At 62.7% G+C, this 22,495-nt stretch overlaps 1 protein-coding gene across 2 annotated transcripts in view; it reads right to left on the minus strand.

Annotated features, from left to right (window-relative positions):
* Positions 1-22,495, minus strand: part of TCF20 (transcription factor 20) — a 164,575-nt gene that overhangs the window by 84,629 nt on the left and 57,451 nt on the right. For both annotated transcript variants that reach the window (XM_036425506.2, XM_045577040.1), the window contains one exon: positions 2,397-2,447. The gene's annotated coding sequence lies outside the window, so the exon portion shown is untranslated. Of the gene's footprint in view, positions 1-2,396; positions 2,448-22,495 lie in introns of those variants that run through there.

The following is a 22,495-nucleotide window of genomic DNA, read 5'->3' on the forward strand; positions in this document are numbered from 1 at the left end:
GCGGAACTCCTGCCCCTGGTGGCACAACCCTCCCTGGGCGGCGTGTGCGGGCCCAGCACAGGCCCCTGGGGGGGGGGGGGCAGGCTGTCTCACACCCAGGACACCCTGGCCTTGTCCTTCAGCAGATGCTCTGAGTCTGAACTCCCGCATCTGGAAGTTGGAGTGGGAGGAGGGGCTGAGGGATCTCCTGCCTCCAGGGAGTCGGTGTCTTACCTTCACTCCTCCCAACAGCCTTAGGAAGCGGAACTTAGCCTCTGGCCCCAGAGCCCCCGCCGAGCACCACAAGGAGCGAAAGTGAAAATGAAGAGTTAAAGTGAAAATAAAATCATCTAACCATCACAACGGCAAAGGCATGTCCTCAGCACTTGACCTGCATGAACGCACTTAATCCTCACCGCAGCCCTTGGAGGTGCATACTGGCATGAGGGCGTCCTGCAGATGGGGAAACTGAGGCCCGGAGCCGCTGGGAAGGGGCAGAGTTCAATGTGAAGCCGGGGGGCTGGGCGGCAGGCTCCAGCTTCGCTTTATCACCAGCTAACAACAGGGAGGGTCCTTTCCTTTGGGATTATTTCTGCTTGAAAGCGCAAGACTTTTAGCCCCATCTCCGCGGGGCTTGGCGGGAAGACAGGGCCCCATGCTGAGGCATGCTGGGAAAAGACTTTGTTCCATCCTGTTTTGTTGACACGCTCTTCATTTTAAGCCCGAAACCCAAGCTTCCTGCGAAGAATTCAAACCAGGGAGGGGAGCGCAGCCCTGATACAGCCGCCACTCCCTCTGCGCGGGGCTGCCCGCGTGTCCTCGCCCCCAGCTCTCACGGAGCCCGAGCAGCTCCCACTTCACAGTGAAGCACCCGAAGCCCCGAGCTGCTGACAAGATGCCCAGAGGCACACAGGTACTAAGGGCTTGGTCTGGGACCTGTGGCCGGGTCCTTCTTGCGAATCCTGGCTCTTCTGACCACATCCGGGGCACAGAGCAGGGCCTTGTTCGCTGGCTTGGAGGAAAACGCTCCTGTTCATCGGCCATGGCTGGTCCATCAGTGCCATGATCCCCGGATGCCGGGACACAGGTGCAGAAATGCAGAGATGGACGCTGCCTCCTCCATCAGGGAAGCTGAGCGATGGAGACACCGATGCTCCCTCCACTCCATCTCCCTCCGGTGACTCGGGAATGGCTGCCCTGCCACCACGGTGACTGTCCTCTGGAAGCAGCGATGCCGCGTGAGGTGCCTCAGCCCTGCCCTGCATCTCCTTGCCAGGACAGCTGCCAAGGCACGTGTGTGGTTCCAGGAAAGGGAAAGCAGCAGGGTCCACAGATTCTCTGACTCCCAACTGGTCCTCTGGACTCGGCCTCTTCCCGGCCCACCCGCCCCTGCAGCGGGCTCCTCGGTTACCCAGAGCCAGCTCTGCCCCCACTCCCTCTGGCCCAAAGGTTTCCGATGGGTCCCAAGTGCCTGCAGAGTTCAAGTTGATTCTCATCCACCTGGAACACAAAGCCCTCCTCTGGCCCAGCTCCATTCTCCACCGCCTCTCACGTGTCCCATGCCGCCTCTTGGCCAAACAGAGTTTGCAGCTGTGTTCCCGCCTGTCTGAGCCCCAAGGCACGAAGCCCCTCCTCTTCCCTACAGACTGGAATTACACTCTCTTACAAGTTCTAGTCTAATGCCACCACCTCTCTGAAGCCTTACTTTAATGCCCATCGCAAATTCATCCAACCAACACTGACAGCCCTTGCCATATGCCACACACTGAGCCCAAGGGTCCCTGTTGTCATGGAGCCTACAGTCCCCTGGGGCCGTTAGAGGGAACGTCTTGTCGTATAAATAATCATCTGGTAACAGCCACGACACACGTTAGTAAGCGCGTGGCAGGTGCCCACATGTACAACGGGGCCCTGGGTCTTGGGGATCCAGGACATTTGAGGTGAGAGCTGAAGGGCAGACAGGAAGGAGCCATGTGATGAGGTTGGAAGAGAGCTCCAGGTGGCGGGCCCAGCAAAGGCCCCTAGAGAGGAGGGAGCAAGCGGATTTGGGGAAGGGGAGGGAGGCCAGAGCAGCATAACAGACATGAGAAGCCGGAGACGCAGCTGAAGCCAGACAGTGCGGGCGGCAGCAGGCTCGGGGACCTTGTCCCAAGGGGACCCAGGCAGAGGAAACGGTCAGTATTCATTGTTAACGATCCTGCCAGCTGCCCGTGGCTGAGCATCTTCTGCAAAGTCCAGGCTTTGCGTCTGACCACCCCTGAGCCTCAGACATCTGGCCGTTTGGGTGTGGGACTTCCAGATGCTCCTGGACCGAGCTCTGAAGGAGAGAGCCGGCCTCCAGCTCTCCCGCCTCACCCCCAGCACACGGAGCTGCTCCGGAAGCATTTGTGGAACAAACAGAGAGGAGAGACACTTACCGGCACTTCCCCTGGAAGGGGCCAGGCTGCCTGAGGGGCCTTCCATGTTCTCTGGAAATCACAAAACCAAGGTTTTAGTAAGGCCGCTCCTCAGGGGACCCGAGAGCAGAGCCGGCACCCCGCTGGCGTCCACGCCCAGGGCAGCACCCGCAGGACCCCGCACAGGCAATGCCCGTGACCGCCTCGCGAATGACAAGAGCCAGCGCCCTCCACGGCCCTAAGGTCTGTGGCTGGGCCGTCCTCCCAGGTGGGGGCAGCTCCCGCTCGCTTTACAGATGAGGAAACCGAGTCCCGGGGAAGGGAGGACCCCGGCAAGCCACAGCAAAGCCAACAAGAACCTGGTAATGGTTCAGGATGCATGGCTCCCATGGTATAAGGAAACTTTCCAGAAATTTCTTCTAAAAATATTTTAAAGTGACATACTTCATCAGGATGTCTGTCACGCCAGCAGTGGGAGCCAACACACCAGTTCTCGCAGGCTGTTCCCCTACAGGAGGGCCTGAGTGCGGAGTCCGTGGCTCCCGGGATTGGCCCTCAGTAAGTGCTCGGTGTTTGGGGGAGTCAGCTGATTGAGGGGCAGCAGCGGAGAACATTCCCACAGCTCCTAACGGGTGCTGAGCTCCCTGCATTAACACAAGTCACCCCCCCTCGCCTCTGGGGTGAATGTACAGCGACCCCACTTACAGGCGTGGGAACAGACTCAGCAATCCTTCGCCTGCGACCACCAAGCTGGCGAGCGGCAGAGCTGGGCTGGGAACCCAGGCCGCGCCCTTCAGCCAGCCCCACGCCTGGCTGAGTGAAGGGGGACAGAACCTCCCTCCTGGAAAGGATCCCGCGCACCCCTCGGAGGCCATGACCTTGTGCTGCGCCCCTCCCGCAGTGACCGCGGTCCCATTCCCCGCAGACTCCGGGTGGGCAGTGACAAGCTGGGATGGCAGCCACCTCATTACAGATTTCGTGTCTCCCCAACTCCGCCCCAAAGGTCTGACTCCCTTCATCTGCCCGGATCATATGGGCTCCCAGCTGTGTAGCCCTCGCGGGTATAAAAGAAAGGGAGGGGGGAAGGTGCCACAACCCAGAGGGTGCTCCCAAGCCCTCCAGCTCGGCCTTCTCATCTGTAGAATGGGGACAATCATAGCGCTCGCCACAGGGCTGCGCTGTCTCCATCATTCTGGTGGAATGACCCTGCCATCACCCAGCAGACAGCAGGATAGGGGTGAGCAGCCTGCCCAGCTCCCAAGCTATGGAAGGAGAGGAGGGGGATGCGTGAACGGCCAGGGTGTTCCGGTAACTGAGCCTCAGCCAGGTGTGGCCTGAATGTGGCTCCCAGTTCTGTATATGCCCACTCCCAGGGCGCTTCCCGAACTCCGCTAGGTGCTGGGGCAGCCCCCTGTCCTCCTAGGGCCTCCTGGGAGCCACGACCCTGCTGGGCCCTCTCAGGTCCAGCGAGGTGCGCTGCTGGGAGCGGGAGCAGTGGGCAGGCCAGGCACCGAGGCTGTTCACCTGCGGCCGTGTGAAGGATGGAAGGGAAGAAACATCCTTTCTGGAAAAATCAATGGGCAGATGATACCGCCCAAGTCACCACCTACATGGAAGCCGTCCAAGAAAATCAAAGGGAAGAAATCGCAGCCCCTGGGTCTCCTGTGGCCACGCAGGCTCAGCCGGGGAAGCGGGGGAGCCAGCCGAGCCGCCACCCTCAGGGAGGAAGGCCGAGGCGCGGGGGCCGTGGCTCACTCAGGGCCCCGAGGTGTTTTGGTGGCTCTGCCATGGGGGGGGGGGGGGGAAGCCCAGCCCAGGTGGCACATTTGCAGATCCCCAGCATCCGAGTCCCTCTGATCTTGCCCGTATTACCAAGGTGCCAGTTTGGCCTCACCCAGAAAAACAAATGTCTGTGGCTCTTCCTTGCATGCTTTTGGCTTATGGAATGCCCTGCCCCCCACCTCCACCCTAACATGCTAGGCAAAGTTGGGGAGACTGCCTAACTCACAAATGTTAGTTATTACCAAGCACCATCGTCACCCCATTTTACAGCCAGGAAACCGGCTCAGAGAGACTGGTGACGCCTCAGACACTGGGTGGGCGTCCCTTCACTCTCCTCGGCTGACTTCCCTCCAAGCTCACAGGCATGGAGTGCTCCCTGGCAGGGTGGCCCCGGCTCCGAGTGGGGCCCGGGCCGGTGCAGGACCCCAGGAGTCCTGAGACTCCAAACTCAGAGGCGATGCAGGCTGGCATGGGTCCTCTGGGAAGCCCAGCACGACCAGGCCAGCTGAGAGGCCTGCGTTGGGAGGGGATAGAACAAGCCAGGATCCTAGAGAACCGTCTGAAGCTCCAGGATACGAACCCCTCCAGGAGGCGAGTTTGCAGTGAGCGGAACCTGCCCACTCTGTCTTCAAGTCGGGATCTCCCTTCCTCCAGAAACGGCTCTCACTGCGGAGAGAATCAGGGCCCTTCCCCTCCCCTCCCCTCCCCTCCCTGGGCTTGGCCACGAGGACTAGCCTTTACACCTTAAAGCTCCGCTCTTGCACTTCCTTCTGGTGGAATACCCTCCCCTGCCGTAGCCTGGCTAACTTCTCATTCCTCCAGGCCTTCAAATGCCACCTCCTCTTGGAAGCCCTCTTTGATTGCCCTTCAGAATTCACAGAGGCACTCCAGGGAGAACTTTTTCCTGTGCCCCTAAGTTGCTGGTGGAGCCAGCTCCCTCATAACCACTGCTGTCATTAATGGAGCACCTGCTGTGTGCAGGTACTGCACCTGCAGTCTCTTTATTTTATTTACCTATTGACTGACTGACTGATGTCAAAGAGGAAGGGAATGGGAGAGAAACATCAATGATGAGAGCTGCTTCCTGCATGCCCCCCACTGGGGATCAAGCCTGAAACCCAGGCATGTGCCCTTGACCAGAATCAAACCCGGGACCCTTAGAGTCTGCAAGCCAACGCTCCATCCACTGAGCCAAAGCAGCTAGGGCTTCCCCTTCAGGCTCTTTAATCTCCCAAACCAGCCTGCAGGTAGAGGCTGCTACTCCCAGGTCACTGCCTTTTAAACTGACTAGGAAGCTGTCACTTGCCCAAGGTCACACAGCTAGAAAGTGGCAGGGAGGACTGTCACTCAGGACCGCTGACTCCACAGCTCCCAGGGTGCACCAGAGGGGGGGCTGTGGGAGGAGCAGGCCTGCTGCCCTCTCCCCTCTGTGTGCCTGGGGGGTGCCAGCCTCTTGGCCTCGGGCAGAGCCTAGTCACCCTTCCTTCCTTTTCCACGGGCACAGGAAGCCCACGGGACACTGGAGCCCGCAGACCAGGCGGAGGCCACGCAGGCACTGCTCCTCACCCTGCACTCTCCGGCCCCCCCATGCAGCTGGACCCGAGGGCCAGGATCTGAAGGAAACCCGGGGTGGACACCAAGGCTACCAGCCATTGCCAAAGGGACAATACTGAGCCACCGAGGCTCTGCGCACGGGACAGGCACCTCCTCACAGATGTGGCTGCGGCTTCCCCCCCACGCCAGCTCCACGGGGAAGTCCCCCTCCGGTGGGTGAGCCCACGGGGTGAGCCTGCCACGCCTTCTCGGATGTGAGGCCCAGGGTCCGGGGGAGCTGCGGGGCCGGCCCTGCTCCCCGGTTTCCAGGCACAGACCTCCTTCCGCAGCGCTCAGCTCTGGGCAGGTGCTGGGAACGCTGAGGCGCCCGAAGTCCCTGCACCCAGGTGACCACAGCGTGGGCCGTGCTGTGAGAGGGCATGGGGCGGGCACAGGCCCAGCCCCTCCAGATGGCGGGCAGGAGGGGCTTCCTGGAGGGGGCACACTGAGTCCAGAAGGACCTGAACGGAGGCGGTGAGGTCCAGGTGAGGGGCCGGCTCCGGGGAAGGAGCAGTGTGTGATGGGCCGGACCCTGCTGGCCAGGGCCTCCCGCTGACCTTCCAGGTGAGGAGTGCCCTGCCCGGTGCAGCCCGCCCTGTGCATTCCCCGGAGACCTGCTCCAGGGTCACAGCGCCCCCTGTGTGCAGACCACGCATCGCCTGACCTGGTCCCAGCCCGAGCTGAGGGCTGTGACTGCTTCCCAGCGGGGGTCAAGCCCAAGCTCCTTGCCCCCACGGGGCTGTCAGAGGAGGCAAGGTCCTGGGACGCTTTGCCAACACCAGCCTGGCAGCAGAGCCCTCTGCCAGCCTCCTGCCAACACTGCAGCTGAGGGCACACCAGCCCGGCCTGTCTCCGAAGCCCCATCCCAGCCTCGGCCCGGCTCTTGGTCTCTGCTCATGGGGGGGCGGGGGCCGGGGAGCAGCTGTGAGCAGAAGCAGCCCCGTGAGACCTCGGCCATCCACGCTAAGGGCATGACAGGAGCCGCGACCCCGTCTGGGGACAGAGACCTGGCAGGGGGGCCACCGAGCTAGGGCCAGGCCTGGGGGTCGGGAGAGCAGCCAGGGCGCCCCCGCAGCGGGAGGAGGGCGGGTGCAGAGAGGAGGGAGGCGGCTCCTCCCGCCATGCCGGCCTGTCTGTCTTCACTTCACTGTAAAAATAAATGGAGGCAGCACACGCCAGACAGAGCAGAGGGAGGAGAAAACCCCCACACGGCTCCCTGGCGGGTCTGGGCCTCGGCCTCGGCCTGGGTTACCCGCTGCCGCTTCTCCGGGGAGGCTGCCGGGGCCAGATTTGCATTTACCACAAACAGAGACAACACAATGTCATAATCCTTCTCCTGTCATTCTCCCCTCTCCTCCTCCTCCCACCTCGCGCGCGCACACACACACACGCACACACACGCACACGCACACACACACACGCTAACACAAAATGACGGCTCCCTCGACAGCCTGAATGAGCAGAGCCCTGGATCTGCCTCTTAATTGCCGGCGTTTCTCTCCGGCCGCGGCTCCGTGCCCCGCGCCCAACTTGCAGCAGACCACCCACCGCCCCCGCCTTTGTCCCGAGTCCCCGCTGACAAATGGCCCGCTGGAGGGGGAGGAATAAATATGCCTGGAAATGGTGGGGGGAGCGAGGGGAGCAGCCGGCCCCTCCCCCGCAGCTGCCTCTGCGCCCCGGCTGCTGGGCTCCCGGCCACGGCCACGGTGCCGGCTGGCCCGGCGGGGCCGGGGGCGGTGAGGGCAGCCCTGGCCCCGGACTCTGCGCAGGGGCCTTGCCCTTCCCGCCCCTGCCGCTGCCTGGGCGCCTCCCCTCGCCCCATTCTCCCGGCTGCTCCGAGCACCCCCGCCTCCCCTCGCCCCATTCTCCCGGCTGCTCCGAGCACCCCCGCGCCCCCTCCGCTCTTCATGGCAGTTTCAAAGCTGCAGCCGCCACTTGAGCAGCTGCGGCCTTTGATGGGGACAAGGCGCTGAAGGCCGCCGGGAGGCCCCTGCCCGCCCTGCCCCGGCCCCGCCGCCCCTGCCCGCCCCCCGCCTCCGCCCGGGCAGGGCCGCCTGGCATGGCGGGGTGCCCAGTGGGCACGCCTCGCACAGCAGAGCAAACTTTCACGGCCGTTACCTTTGCAGCAGCATCCTGCCTGGCACCTGCCCGGACCGGACAGACCACGGACCGCGCACCGCCAGGGGGCGGGCAGCCACTCCGGAGCGAGGCCCGGAGGAGGGAGAGGGAAGAGGAGGAGGAGAAGGAAAGGGGGGTAGTTTCCCAGCTCGCAGCCGCCTCGCCGCTCCTCCTGCCCAAGCCGGCAAGTGAAGTCACGGCCGCGGCGGTGACATCAGCGGAGCCTCTGACATCACGGCCCCGGCTGGATCTCACCTCTGCGGGAGGAGAGGGAGGAGCGGCAGGGAGGAGGGACGGGTGGAGGAGGGAGGAGAGCGCCAATCCCTCCAGAGATCTCGTGCTGGCGTGGGGGAGGGGCGGGCGGCTCATCTCGGAGAAAACGTTTTATCTCTGTGGATGGGGCGATGTGCGTCTATTTATAATTGGCCCCAGAGTGAACGGCTTAAAAGGGGTGACTACCCCCCACGGTGAAGAGCAGCAGCCTGCCCTAGCCGGGCTGGCTCAGCGGGCAGAGCGCTGGCCTGGGGACCCAAGGGCCCCGGGTTCGATTCCAGCCAAGGGCACGTGCGTGGGTTGTGGGCTCGACCCCCAGTGGGGGGCGTGCAGGAGGCAGCTGATCAATGATTCTCTGTCATCACTGATGTTTCTATCTCTCCCTCTCCCTTCCTCTCTGAAATCAATAAAAATATATTTAATTTTAAAAAAAAGAACTACAGTCACTGCTGTTCTTAGAGCCCATGGGGTGGAGGCCCGCGGGACAGTTATGGACGCCTGCGTGCTGGGGCTCCCCTCCTGGGGGGGCAGGGGGAGGTGCTCAGGAAGACCGGCAGGCTCAGAGGGCGGACTTTCCTGAGGCTGCTCAGCAGGGACTGCGCTGGGGGGAGGCAGGGGCGCGAGGGGAAGGGCTGCTGGGGGCCAGCAAAGGGGCTCAGAGCCTGCAGGGCCGCCGGCAGCCCCAGGGCTTTCTGAAGCCTCAGAGGCCGCCATGAGGACTTGGGCCTGGTGACTCCGGCCAGGCCTCCCCTGCAGAGGGGGACTTCAGCGGGGCAGGCAGGTGGCGCGGTCCCCACCACCCCAAGTCCCACCGGGGGTAGGGGTGGCGGCGGCAGGAGGCCTGCCCCTCGCGGTGCGGCCAGCAGTGCTGGTTCCGACTGGCTGAGCACTGGCACTCACCCTCCTCCTCCTCCGCCTTGGCCATGCCTGAGAGGCAGGTACCAAAGCCCCATGTCAAGATGGGGAAGCAGCTGTCACAGACAATACAGGGACTAGGCGTCCCGGGCCTGGACTCCAGACCAGGCCAGACTCTGCCCTCGGCCTGAGCCTCCGACTCCAAGCTGCTCGGGTCAGCCCGGCCTGGCAGGTCTCCGTCCGATGCCCCCCTCCTCCGAGAAAACCACGTGTGCTCCAGACTGCCGCAGGTCAGAGGCCCCCGTGCCAACCCCTGGCACCACCCTCTCCCCTGGCACATGGGCACCTGGCACTGGCTGCCCCAGACCCTTCACCTGAGCTCCTGGGCCTGACATCTGTGAGGACCTACTAAGCACCAGACTCGTTCTCCCATCGCATCCTTCCCAGCCCAGGACGCTGGGGTCCAGGCCGGGACTCGGCTGTTCCCATTGTCTGGGCAGTGCTTCCATTTCTCCTCCCACCCTCCTCCGTTCTCAGGGCTCCCACCATGCTTTGCACCGGTGCTCCTCCCCCTCCCCCAAGACTCCACCCGGTGCAGAGTCCACACCAGCCACTCACTGAGCCCTGGCAGCACAGTGGCTGCTCTCACACCTGCCAACACCCGCCAGGAGGCCGGACAACACCTTCACTCAGTCCCCCAACAAACCATGCTCCTCTCCCGCGGGCCCCGCTCTCCCTCCCCCCGCTTCCCCCACGCCTGGTTACATGAGGGTCTCCGCCGAGACATCATGTCCTCTGACCCTCAAGTCCGAGTTAGCTGCCACTTTCCATGTGTCCCCATTGCGGCCCCTGCTCCGTGGCCTTGGCAGCCCGCGGGAACTGCTGGAAAGGGATGGCTCTGAGCAGACTGCGGGTTCAGGCCCAGCTCCCCCCTTGCTCCCTGTGTGACCCTGGGCAGCCCCTGGGCGCCCTCAGTGTGTTCCCTCCTCTGGCAAAGGGGGGCGACAGCAGCTGTGCTGTTAGAGTAGGGGTGTCGAACTCAATCAGAGAAGGGGCCAAAATCTAAAATCCAGCCTAAATCGCGGGCCGAATGGTTTACTGAACAGTCATAAACTGTCATTGTGATGGAAACGCAGCGGAGTGCAGTGATGACAGCGTGGTGCGGGCCACATTGCAAGGCCTGGCGGGACGGATTTGGCCCGCGGGCCTTGTGTTTGACACATGTGTGTTAGAGGGTTCACCGGACCCAGCGGAACTCACTGCCCTGTCCTCTGCCCTCCCGCTGGCTGGGCTTCCGGCTCGGCCCAGGACAGGGGTCTGTCTTATCTCCTGACCCTGGCACGGTGCCCCCCCCCCCCGGAAGGTGCTCTAGAAACATGCACTGGGCCCTGGCCAGGGAGCATCGTCCCCAGATGCCAAGGCAGCAGGTTGGATAACTGGCCAGGTCACACCCAAGAATCAACAATGAGCACATAAATAAATGCAACGAATTCATCTCTGTTTCTCTCCCTCTCTCTAATATCAACAAGTAAATAATTTTTAAAAAGAGAGAAATGTGCGCTGAGAAACCTAGGGAAGGTGATGGGGAGTGGGCTGGAGAGTTTTAATTCGCTTCTGCAGGTGCCTATCTCAGCTGTCTGGTTTTCAATCTTGGTTCCACCACTTCCTTCCTGTGTGATGGTGAGCAAGTTACTTAACTTCTCTGGGCCACACATGCGCCACCTGTAAAATGGGGATAAGGATGGAGGCCGCCTTATAAGGTTATTGTAAGATCACATGAGAGAAGGGAGGTGAAGCGAGGACAGGGCGGACTCCGCAGGAGCTGGGGCCCTGCGAGCAGCATCCTCATTCCTTTACCTAAACAGCCTGCCGGGTGCCGGGGGGAGGCTGGGAGGGGCAGCGGACAGAGAGGAAGGGCTTCGGAGGAACAGACTGGGCCCCACACAGCCTCCCTGGGCTCAGCTCCTCACTCTGCCGGCAAGGTCACGCTCCGGACCTCGCCGAGTGTCTGCATGGGTCACAGCACATAGAACAGGAGAGTGCCGAGCACAGGGCCAGGCGCTGAGCAGACACAATGAATTCGGGTCCCCTCAGTTTCCTGGAACCATGACAGACACGCACCGTCATTCAATAACGTGTCACAAACACCTTGACATGGTGATGAGGGATCGCCGGCTGGGCACAGGAAATGCAGAAAAGAGGCTCAGAAGAAAAGAGCCGGGGTGGGAGACAGCAGGGCAGGCTTCCTGGAGGAGGAAGCTGGGTCAGAAAGGCTGGGGAAGGGAGGCGGGAGCAAGTGCAGTCAGAAGAGCTAGGACACCCAGCGCCCGGAGGCGTAGTGCATTTCCGAGCCAGCGGCCCAGACACGGGGAGCGGACGAGCCTGGTTCGGGTAGCTGATGGCTGTCCTGGAGGCTCCTCGAAGCCTCCGTGTTCGGCTGTGAAAGGCCAACAACACAGAGACCAGAACACCTGGTCTGGGAGGGAGGCTAGAATCGTCTGGCCCAGCCATTCCACAGATGTGGAAACTGAGGCCCAGGGAGAAGAAGGGGCAGAGCCAGGCCTATGCTAGCCCTGTAACCCCTCGGTCAGAATTCTTTTCATAACCTCAACGATAACAGTTAATGAGCCCTGGCTTGTTTGGCTCAGTGGATAGAGCGTCGGCCTGCGGACTGAAGGGTCCCAGGTTCGATCCCAACCAAGGGCACATGCCTGGGTTGTGGGCTCGATGGGCGTGCAGTAGGCAGCCAATCAATGATTCTCTCTCATCACTGATTTTTCTATCTCTCCCTCTCCCTTCCTCTCTGAAATCAATAAAGAAATATATATTAAAAAAAAAGTTAATGATACTTAAGTAGTGTTTCCTGTGTGCACCCCCTCTTAGCTCCTTAGGAGGAAGGTGAGGGACTGCTATTACTCCCATTTTACAGGTGAGCAAGCTGAGGCCCAGAGAACTACACTGAGTCACACACTAAAGAGCAGAGCCAGGTTTCAACCTCAGGCTGCCTGGCCCCAGAGTCTCGGCTTTTAACCAACACACTCTCCTGCTTCTCATCATAGCAGATACCCCTCCCTCCCATCATGCATGCACCCCCCACCCCCAAACAAGCATGCTTGCACTCACTCAACAGTACATTTCAGCTCCACCACCTCAAGCCCGAGGGGTCAGCCATGAATGCACAGCCAACCCCACAAAGCACCACCCCCCCCCCGCCTCTGTGTGACCCCTGCCGCCCTGCACCGCGCCCAGCCCTCTCAGAGCTCACTAAACCCGCCTCCTGAAAAGCCAGGACCACAGACCACTCTGCTGCTGGGAGGCCGCAAACCAACCTCTCAAGGGCCATTATGTCACCGACTGAGGACGGGGAGGAGGACGGTTGGTCCAGCATCCATTTCTGGGCAGAATGGGGAGTTACACGGAGGTCTGAGGCCTCACTGGCAAACACGGTAATAATAAACAATCCTGCAAGTCAGGTTTGGGAGTGTCCCGTGCCTGGGGCTGGAAGCAGCTGAGTGAGAAGTGAATGGTGGGCTCCTGCCACCAGATCTTCCACAGGCCTGGCCCCTGGGCAGCGGGGTGGCAGGCCAGGGCCAGCGCTGGGCACCCTGTCACTCCCCCGGGGGGCACCCACAGACCTACACCTTCTCCTAAGAGCAGGTGCCTGCTCTGTCCAGGCCCGCAGGTTGCTTCACCCAGAACGCCGGCCTGCCTGTCCCACTCCCCAGGTGAGGAGACGGAGGATCGGAGAAAGGATGGCTTGCCCAAGGTCAACTCTGTCTGGCTGCGAAGACTGTGATCCCGCCAACATGGCCACTTCCGTGCAGCCTGGGGCAGCCCGCTCCTTCTCTGATCCTCCAAAGGGAAGACACAGGCAGCCGGTGAGCGCGGCAAGCTGCTCCCGGCCCTGGTTCCAGTGTGCCCCATCCCTCCCGGCCCTGGTTCTGGTGTGCCCCTCCCTCCGGCCCTGGTTCTGGTGTGCCCCTCCCTCCAGCCCTGGTTCTGGTGTGCCCCTCCCTCCGGCCCTGGTTCTGGTGTGCCCCTCCCTCCGGCCCTGGTTCTGGTGTGCCCCTCCCTCCGGCCCTGGTTCTGGTGTGCCCCTCCCTCCGGCCCTGGTTCTGGTGTGCCCCTCCCTCCGGCCCTGGTTCTGGTGTGCCCCTCGGACGAGGCGGGAAGACGGGCCAGGAAGCAGCTGTCCCCTGGCCCACACCACCACCATCTGCACGTCACCTCCGCCAGAACCCTGAGTCAGTGTGCAAACAGCCCAGAACAACAGATCTTACAACCGAGACCCATTCAGCGAGGGGGACTTCCATACCCATTCGACAGACGGGGCTATGGATTCACATCTGCACGGTAACCCGCGCTCCCTGCCGCCGCTTCCCCAGCCCCAGGAGGTCCGATGCCCTGCTGGGCCCCAGAGAGCCCACCTGGGAGGAACGGGAGGGCTGCTGAGAGCAGGTATTGGCAGAATTATTAATAACGGCCCCCAACATCTGCATAGCACGGTGCCACTCCCTGGCCGAGCAAACGCTCCAGCCTCCGTTTCCTCCCCCATAAAAGGGGAATAACGGTAGTCATTCTTCTCGGAGGTGGCAGCACAGGAATCATGCATCCCATTATACAGATGAGGAAACTGAGGCTCAGAAAGGGGGCAGAAAGCGCATCGAAGCCCCAGTTTGGACCTGGGTCTATGACAATGAACGCAGGAGGCTAAAGGAGAGAAAGGCCTGGGGTTGTGCGTGTGTGTGTGGGGGGGTGTTGGGGGGCTGAGACGCTGAACCAAACACGTTTTACCGTGGGCAGCCCACCAATGGCCACCACAGGGGCGACCTCCCCGCCCGGGGCCGTCGGGGGCCGCAGCCGCCCCAGGCCCAGCTGCCGCCCTGGCAGCCCCCAAAGACCCCCCAAGACCCGCTGCGCCGCCGAGCTCGTTCCCATTCCAAACATGCCAGAGCGCGGCCCCGGAGGCTGCTACTTAGCGCCAGATTAATCACAGCGAATTCTCCATCCAGATCCCGCGCGCAGGCCGAACTCCCACCGCTAATCGCCGTAATATTCTCCTCGGCGTGTGCAGGCGGCCGGCCGGGGCGATGTTCCAGGAATATTAATTCTCACAGCCGTGCTCCCGCCGCACGCATGCGCCCCCACACCGCCCGGCTGCTGCTGGGGATGGGCCGGGGCCAGCAGCCCCTCTCGCCCTCCCCTCCCAGGCCTGCCCCAGCCTGCAGAGGCTCGGGGCCTGCGAAGCCACCCAGCACAGCCCTCTGATGTCCCCGCACGACAGAGCTTTGAGGAACCAGGCAGCTAGGGAGCAGCTGATCGCAGCCCTGCTCTGCACCCCCCGCCCCCCAAAAGAAAACACAAAAAGGGATGAAACCCTTTCATCTGCTCAAACATAAAAACGTGGGCAGCGGAGGTGGACGGAGGTTGGGCACCGCTGTGGGCCGGGGAGGGCAGGGGAGGGCAGGGGAGGGCAGGCCTCTGCTGGGGAGAACTCTGAACCATTATTGGGGACCCTCTCTCATGGTGTGGCCACTAATAAGGGGAGCCCGGGGCAGGCCGGGGGGTGGCTCCCAGCTTTGAGAGGGTCCCTGAGCAGACGGTACCCCATTCCAAGCCCCCAGGCTCCAGCTGAAGTGCGGGCTGCGGGACCGGGGGACGGGACACCGGCCGCCTCAGAGGGCTCCCGCATGCCTGCGATTCAAAGCAGACCCCAGCCTCCTGCCCACCGTGGCCCTGAGTTTCCTAGGACAGCGCTGGGCAGTCACACCTTCGGGGGCTTTGCAAGGTGCCCCTCTTGTCTTGGTTCAGACTCAGCACAACCATAGGAGGCAACTGGAACACACTGGTTTACAAATAAGGAAACTGAGGCACAGAAAGGCGAGGAAAAGGGCCCAGTCGAATCAGGCCCAGGTGATCAGAATTTGAACCCCGGTCCCTCTCTTCTCTGGGACTCCACCTCCCTGTCTCTGAAATGACCTTAATGTCCTTCCAGCTAGAGAGCCTGTCCAGCCAGCAAGAGCATTCTTTGAGCACCTACTGTGTGCCAGGCCCGGGGGCCGGAAATGCAGAAGTGTGCTCAGGAACTCAGTCTAGTGGGAACAAAAATAAGCAGACCTATGACCACAGTCCAGCCTGAGCCCCGGGGGAAGGGGACCTACCCCATGGCCTTGGAGGTCAGGGAGGGCTTCCCGGAGGAGGCAGTCACTGAGGAGAAAGCATCTTACACGGAAGTCTGGACCAGAGTGGAGAGAGTGGGCCGAGAGCCGTTTTTGTGAGTGGTGCAGTGCCGGGAGCCTCTGGGTGGGGAGTCACGTGAGAACAGGAAGGGTGTGGCAGGCAGTGGGATGTGGCTGGTGTGACGGGGCCCAGGCCTGGTGTAGATCCAGGCAGGCTGAGCCAGGCCCCAGTTCGGCGGTCCAGGCTGGCCCAGGCCAGGCAAGGGGCCAGGGGACAGTGAGGAAGGGGTCTCTTGAACTTGGGTTTCCTGACTCCTGGTTTGGCTGAGGCAAAGCTGGTAAGAAGCCTGGAAAGGTGGGTCTATTTGTCAGAAAGGTGGGTCTATCTAGCTTAACAAAGTGAGCCAGAGGGGGCTGCCCGGCGTTTGCTGGCACAGATGTGTTAAAAGGATCAGGTTTAACTACAGAGGTGAGCGACATAGTTCAGACCCCTGGCCTCCCCCCAGCAGCCAGCACTTGCCCAGTCGCCCACCCTGTCCCCACTGACCCGAGATGTCTAACCTGGCAGGTGCCGGCGCCTCTCCCACTCCCCCCACGTAAGTCTTATGGCCGTTAGGAAACCAAGGAAACCCATTCCTCAGCCCAGGACACTGAGGCCTGCAGACAAAGCACAGACAGGAACAAGCTCACGGGCCTCCTACACGCTGGGCTCTCTGCCCACCCTCTCACAGGGCGGGACCCAGGAGGGCGCTCACCCGGGTCCCCTAGGAGCAGGCGGCAGCTTCATAGCTCCCAGGTCTGCACCTGCGCGCTCAGTGTCCTGCCCCTCAGGCTGTGCCCCTCCTTCCCCATCAGAACACGCACACAGGGAAGCACACACACAGGGGAACACGCACGCACACAGGGAAGCACACACACAGGGGAACATGCACGCACACAGGGGAGCACGCACACAGGGGAACACGCACGCACACAGGGGAGCACGCACACAGGGGAGCACACATACAGAGCCATGCCTTGGACTCACTCACATGAGAATCTCAGGCAGACCTAAGACCCAGCAGACACCCCGAGAGACTGGGGGACAAGCCAGGGCCCAGCCCTGCACTCAAGGAGATAACACCCCAGTGTGTCCACTGGCCATGGAGGGCCACGGGAACTCAGCCAGCCAGCCTGGGAGAAGGCCAGAAGGCTTCCTGGAGGAGGGGGTGCGTGGCCGCAGCCTAAGGACGAGGAGGCCTGAGTGAGCTGCAAAGTGCCACACGTGAGACACAGAGCTTTTCTGAGGTGGGGCCCAGGTCTGCCCCCCAGCAGGTCCCATTCCAGGTCAGCCCTCCAGCACCGCTGTCCGGCGCCTGTGCCTGGGGACGGGTCCCAGTGCAGGCCCACCCCAGGGGAGTTCTGCCGAACGCCCTTGGGCTCCAGACCCAGGAGCAGCCTCGGGGCCTCTCAGACTCGGCGCTGGAGAAGGCAGGGCAGGCAGAAGCCGGGGTGACCCACAGGGTCCTGGCACTTCCTTCCCTCCCCACCAGAGACCCCGCTGACAGCGCTGCTCCGGCCCCTCCAGCAGGGCAAGCCAGGCTGGGCCCAGCCTCCCTGCGCCTGGCTGAGGATCTGAGCGAACCGCCTGCCTGCCCCACGCCTCAGCCTGCTCATCCCAGACACAGCCTGGCCGCGCCTGGCCGCCAGGTGACGGTGAGGGGGGGAGTGAGGGGTTATCTCAGCGAGTGAGGGTAAGAGTGCGTCCCTCTGCAGGGCTGGGCCTTGGAGACCAGAAATAACAACAGGCCCGAGCCAGGACAAGGAGCTCACATTTGCCTCCTTTGCTGCTCATGGCCATGGAGAGGGGCACTTCCCACTGCAGGCAGAGGCTGAGGGCGCAGGTGGCAGGGCATGCCCCAGGTCACAGGGCCCCAAGTGCCAGTGTGTGAGCGGTGCAGAAGGCAGCCCCCTTGCCTGACTCTGGAAGTGGGTTCTCTCAGGATATGGAAAGGGGTGGGCAGGGAGGAGGCTGAGCACCTTGAGCCAGCCCACTGGCCAGCCCCAGCCCCAGGGGAGCGTGGCTCCCAATGCCAGGCTCCTGCCCCCCCCTCCCCGCCTCCCTCAGCCTGCAGTCACCTCGGGCCCTGGCAAGGTCTTGCTTTGAAAACCTAGGACACCCTCAGCTGGTGTGGCTCAGTGGACAGAGCGTCAGCTTGGGGAATGAAGGGTCCCGGCTTCGATTTCGATTCCGGTCAAGGGCACATGCTCAGATGCAGGCTCGATCCCTCGAGGGGGTGTGCAGGAAGCAGCCGATCCATGATTCTCTCTCATCATGGATGTGCCTATCTCCCTCTCCCTCTCCCTCTTCTCTGAAATCCATAAAAATATATATTAAAAAAAAAAGAAGAAAGAAAGAAAGAAAGAAAGAAAGAAAGAAAGAAAGAAAGAAAGAAAGAAAGAAAGAAAACGTAGGACAGAAGAAGGGGCCGGGGAGTGGGGACCGTGGGAGGCAGCGCCCGCAGCATCCTGCCTGCCCGGGGCTCGGTGCCCGCAGTGCCTGTCAACGCGGCTGCACACTGCGCACTCCGGCAGGCACCTGCCAATCTCAGCCCACGCCCCAGCCCCTCTCCCGGAGGACAGATCATTCGCCGGCTCTCCCAGCCTGAAATAACTGACGAAATAACTAATGCTAGTTCGGTGAGGTCCCCCTGGAAGGGTTTTAATCACCAGCTGCGCTGAAGACTTCAGCCTCGGGGGCGGGAGGAGGGCCGGGAAGGTGGAGCAGGTCAGCAGGGCTGAGGCGGGGAGGCAGCGGCCCTTCCAGCGCGGCGAGAGGGCAGGGCCAGGCCGCTGCTGTCCAGGGTGCTGGCCCTGGCGGCCACAGGCTTTAGGATTCCGACCGGCGGGCTAGGTGCCCGGCAGGGACTGGAGGGAGATTATCTCCTGTCAGCCTCAGGGCGGAAGCCGGCGTCCCCACCAAACAGATGAGGACAGGGATGGTGGCACGCCATGGTCACACAGGCACGGCGGGACTGTCCAGTCGCCCGTGGTGGGAGGCAGGTCCCGGCTGCCTGCAGCAGGGAGGTGACGGGGGAGGGGCAGGTGCTGCGGGAAGGCCCAGCGGGAAGGCCCAGCACCCCGCCAGGACTGCTCACCCGGCCCACGCCTTCCCTCCCTGACTCAGGGAGAGAGAACTCCTGAAGCGACAGGCCTGGCTGCCTCTGCCCCAGAGGAGCCCCAGACTCCTCCCGCCCCCGCCCTGCCCTCCATGGCCTCCCCCTCTGCCCCTGCTGAACCGGGTGCCTTCCTTCTGCTCCTTCCAACCTGCCAAGCCGGTTCCTGCCTCGGGACCTTCGCCCTGGCTGTTCCCTCACCCTGGAACGCTCTTCCCTACGTTTTTTTGTTTTTTGTTTTTGTTTTTGTTTTTTTACAGAACTGGCTCGTGTCATTCAGGGCACAGCCCAAAGAACACCTCCTCCGAGAAGCCCTCCTTGAATTCCCAGCCGCAGTCTTCTCTGTCAAAGGCCCTGAGCGGCTGCCCACAGCCCCTGCAGCTCCTCACCGCACACCCACCCCTCCTTAGCCAGCCTCCTGTGCTCCAGCTGTGACTGGTGGGGAGCTGGCGGAGTGGCCAGCTCCCCACCAGTCACAGCTGCCGTCTGCACTCAGACCCTCGACCTCACTGAGGGCTGGACTCTGAAGCCAGTTTGCTGGGGTTCAAATCCTGCCTCAGTCACCTCCGAGCTGTATGAACCTCTGAACCTGTGTCCTCGTCCGTAAAAGGGGTAAGTCCCCTATCTGTAGGGCACTCAGGACAGTGCCTGGCCAGTGCTTGGTGTTGCTAGTAACAGCACCACCACCATCATCATCCTATAGCCCTGCCAGGCCCCGGCTAACTGGATGCCGCATCCTCCCGCCCCCACGCACAGAGCCCGGGACACGTGGGCGCTCGGTGAGGCTGGCAAGGTGTCTGCCTGAGACAGGCCAGGGGGGTCAGCGGCTCCATGTCCTAGGGGAGGAGGTAGAGGCTGCGGGAGGCTCAGCACTGTCCTGGCACCACCACTGCAGCCTCTGCCAGCCCGCTCTCCCCAGCTCTGCAGAGGAGCTGTGCCTGGCTCCTGAGGGCCATGGGGCAGGGCGTGGGGGGGGGAGGGCGGGCGGGCGGCCCTGCCCTGAGCCTCCTGGCCAGGATCACAGCCCTGCGCCATTCGAGCTGCTGCCCACCAGCCGGCCCCTGGCAATGGGCCCGGGATGCCAGCCAGCAGCGAGGAGGCAGCTTGGCCGGCAGCCAGCTCACAGCGCCTGAGCCGTCAGCTGGGAGGCAGGCCAGGCAGGGCCAAGACCCCCACCCCTGCCTGGAGCCCTGGCCAGCCCCCGGGACAGGGCCAGCTCCTCCCCGCCAAAGCTGCCCGGGACCCAGCCCCCAGCAGGGCCCAGGCACGTCCGTGATCTCGCCGGAGGGCCCAGGAGGCCTCATCCCCATTAATTCTGCTCAGCCCTCCGCTGGTGTGGAAGCAGCACATGGAGCAGGGGGAGTTTTCAAGTCAAATAATAATAAAAACAGCAACAACCACAGCTGACACTCGGCAGGCACGCAGTCCGTGCCAGGTGCCATGTGCTGCTGCGCCGACTCCTCCGGGGGCCGTGCGGTCGCCACCCTCCCGGTGCAGACGTGGCGCTGAGCGCCGAGCAGCCACGCCCGCTGGGAAGTGGGAGGACTCCCGGTCCCAACCTCGCCCCTGCTCTGGCTCAGGCACGCCTAGGGGCCCCCTGCTCAGCCAGGAAGTGGAGGTCATTCCTGCAGGTGCCCCCTGAGGAACAGCTGGGCCAGAGGGCCAGGCAGTGAGGAGGGGCAGGTCCCAGGGCCAACCGTGAAAGCCCACAACAGGCCCTGAGACTCAGGCCGGCCTCTCCCGACCCTGCACAAGGTAGACAGGGATACACTGCCGACATCCCGCACGGCCAAGGAGATCAGACGCATGCAGACCATCTCCTGTGGGTCTCTCCCTCCCTCTCTCTTAAAAGACTTTACCGATTTTTAAAAAATATTTTTTATTGATTTTTTTACAGAGAGGAAGGGAGAGAGATAGAGCTGGAAACATCGATGAGAGAGAGACATTGACCAGCTGCCTCCCGCACACCCCTCACTGGGGATGTACCCGCAACCAAGGTACATGCCTTGACCGGAATTGAACCTGGGACTCTTGAGTCTGCAAGCGACGCTCTATCCACTGAGCCAAACCGGCTTCGGCTTTATTGATTTTTTAGAAAGGCAAGGAGAGAGGGAGGGAGGGAGTGAGAGACAGAGTGAGGGAGAGAGAAATTGATCGGCTGCTTTCTGTAAGTGCCCCCACCGGGGACTGAACCCGCACCCAGGTATGTGTCCTGATCGGGAATCAAACCCGGCACTTCCTGGTGTATGGGAAGAAGCTCCAACCAGCGGAGTTGCTGGCCAGGGCTGGGTGCCTCTCTCTTGGCCCTGGGTCCAGGAAAGACCTGGGCTCGGCCCCCCACCAGCCAGAACCATGCGGCAGGGCCCGGCATTCCTGTTCCAGGTCTCGCAGGAAGGGCAGAGCAGGCCGTGGCAGGCGTGTGCCGGGTCCAGTGCCCTCACCCAGCTGCTCACATGTGTTCCAAGTGCTGCCGGCTTTACAAACAAACAAACAAAAACAAAACCTGTGTCTAGTCTCCCTCAATTCAAAGCAAACGGTGGGGAAAAGGTATTGCCACTGACCCCCCCTTCCCACAGGCCCAGAGAGGGACAGTGGCTCACCCAAGGTCACACAGTGATTAGGGCACAAACAGGGCCCTGAGGCCCCCAGGACTCCCGTCCCAGGTCCCCTAACCCCTGGTGGTGGTGGTGGTGTGTGTGACACTCAGCTCAGAGCCACGGCTCCGCTCCAGAGAGTGAGGGGAAGGGGTGAGAGCGGTCAGCAGGGATGGCAGAGGGTCTGGAGAGAGGCAGGAGGGTGACCTGGCCAGGGGCGGGGGGGCTGTGAGGGCAGCGTGCGGAAGAGAAGGCACCGGGAGACGGCAGGGGCGCTGACTGAGCCTCAGAGGAGAGCGGCAGGAGCCGCTGAGCCCCTTTGAAGTCACTCAGTCTGCCTGTGCCCTCCTGCCAGACACCGAAAGGCGCCTGACCGGGGAGGGCCTGCTGGGCGCCCGTGAGTCCCAGCCCCTCTCTGAGCTGGGCTCCTGCGGGGGCAGCGATGGGGCAGCATGACACCCTCACCGCCCTGGGAGGGATGGGCACCGGCGGGCACAATTCACAGTGTTGCCCTAATTGCTCCGTCTCCCCACTGGCCCTTCATGGGCATGCCTGCCAGGAGAACAGATTTAACCACAGGAAGAAGAAGAGGGACAGGCCAGAGCCTGGGGCTGGCGGCAGCCCCCCACCCCCCACCTCAGCACAGAGCACCCTCCCCAGGCCAGTCCATCCCAGCTCCACGCCGGCAGCCCCACAGGAGGCCCTGCTGGTGTGGGAATCTGACAGCAAGGGTGCCCACGGCCACTCCGCCCAGGCTGAGGGGGAGGAGCAGGGCTGGGAGAAGACCCCCCCCAACCCCCCTCCCGGCAGATCTGGGCGGGGCCTGGGCATTCAGCCTTCAGAAGGCTGGGAGGGGCAGGAGGGCCAGTGGCCAATGCAAGCCCCAAGGGCCACAGACTGGAGTCCAGGAAATACTCACTCCCCGCAAGTGGGGGGCAGCGGCAGGGGGCAGGGAGGGCTCCTGCTGGGGGCGGGGCACCGAGGGGCCCAGCCCTCCCAGGTGACGCCAGCACTCCCATTTCCTCCCTCACCGCCTCCCACTGCACCCTCCGCTCCCTGCACTGCCCGCTCCTGCGTCCCTTACCTCCTCCTCCCTGTCCCCTCTCCCCCCCCCCCCCGCTCCTCCCAGTGGGCCTTCAATGCCCCAGGCCTCAGTTTACCCCCAGAGACAAAGGCTGCAGCCCGGACTGGGCAGCCTCGGCCTTGAGACCCCACGGCAGGTGCCCAGGAAGGAGGTGAGTCCATCCTCCGAGGACACAGTGGACAGGGCCATCGGCACCAGCACCACCTCTTCCTTTCTCTCCCGCCAGCAGCTCCTCCCCGAGTTCACCCCCTGGGTGGCCAGGCCAGCCTGTCCCAGGCCGTGATGCCAGGATTACGGGCAATCAGCAGGTACCCAGAGGAGGGGGGGGGGTGAGAACAGCAGAGGTGGGAGTGGAGGAGAAGGAGGAGGAGGAGGGGAAGGAGGAGGAGGAGAGGAGGAGGGAGAGGAGAGAAAGGGGAGCAGGAAGTGGGGGGGAGAGAGGAGGGGGAAGGAGGGAGGTAGGAGGAAAAATGAAGGGGAGAGGGGA

The sequence above is a fragment of the Pipistrellus kuhlii genome, unplaced genomic scaffold, assembly GCF_014108245.1.
Source record: "Pipistrellus kuhlii isolate mPipKuh1 unplaced genomic scaffold, mPipKuh1.p scaffold_m20_p_81, whole genome shotgun sequence".
NCBI classification, from domain to species: Eukaryota; Metazoa; Chordata; class Mammalia; order Chiroptera; family Vespertilionidae; genus Pipistrellus; species Pipistrellus kuhlii.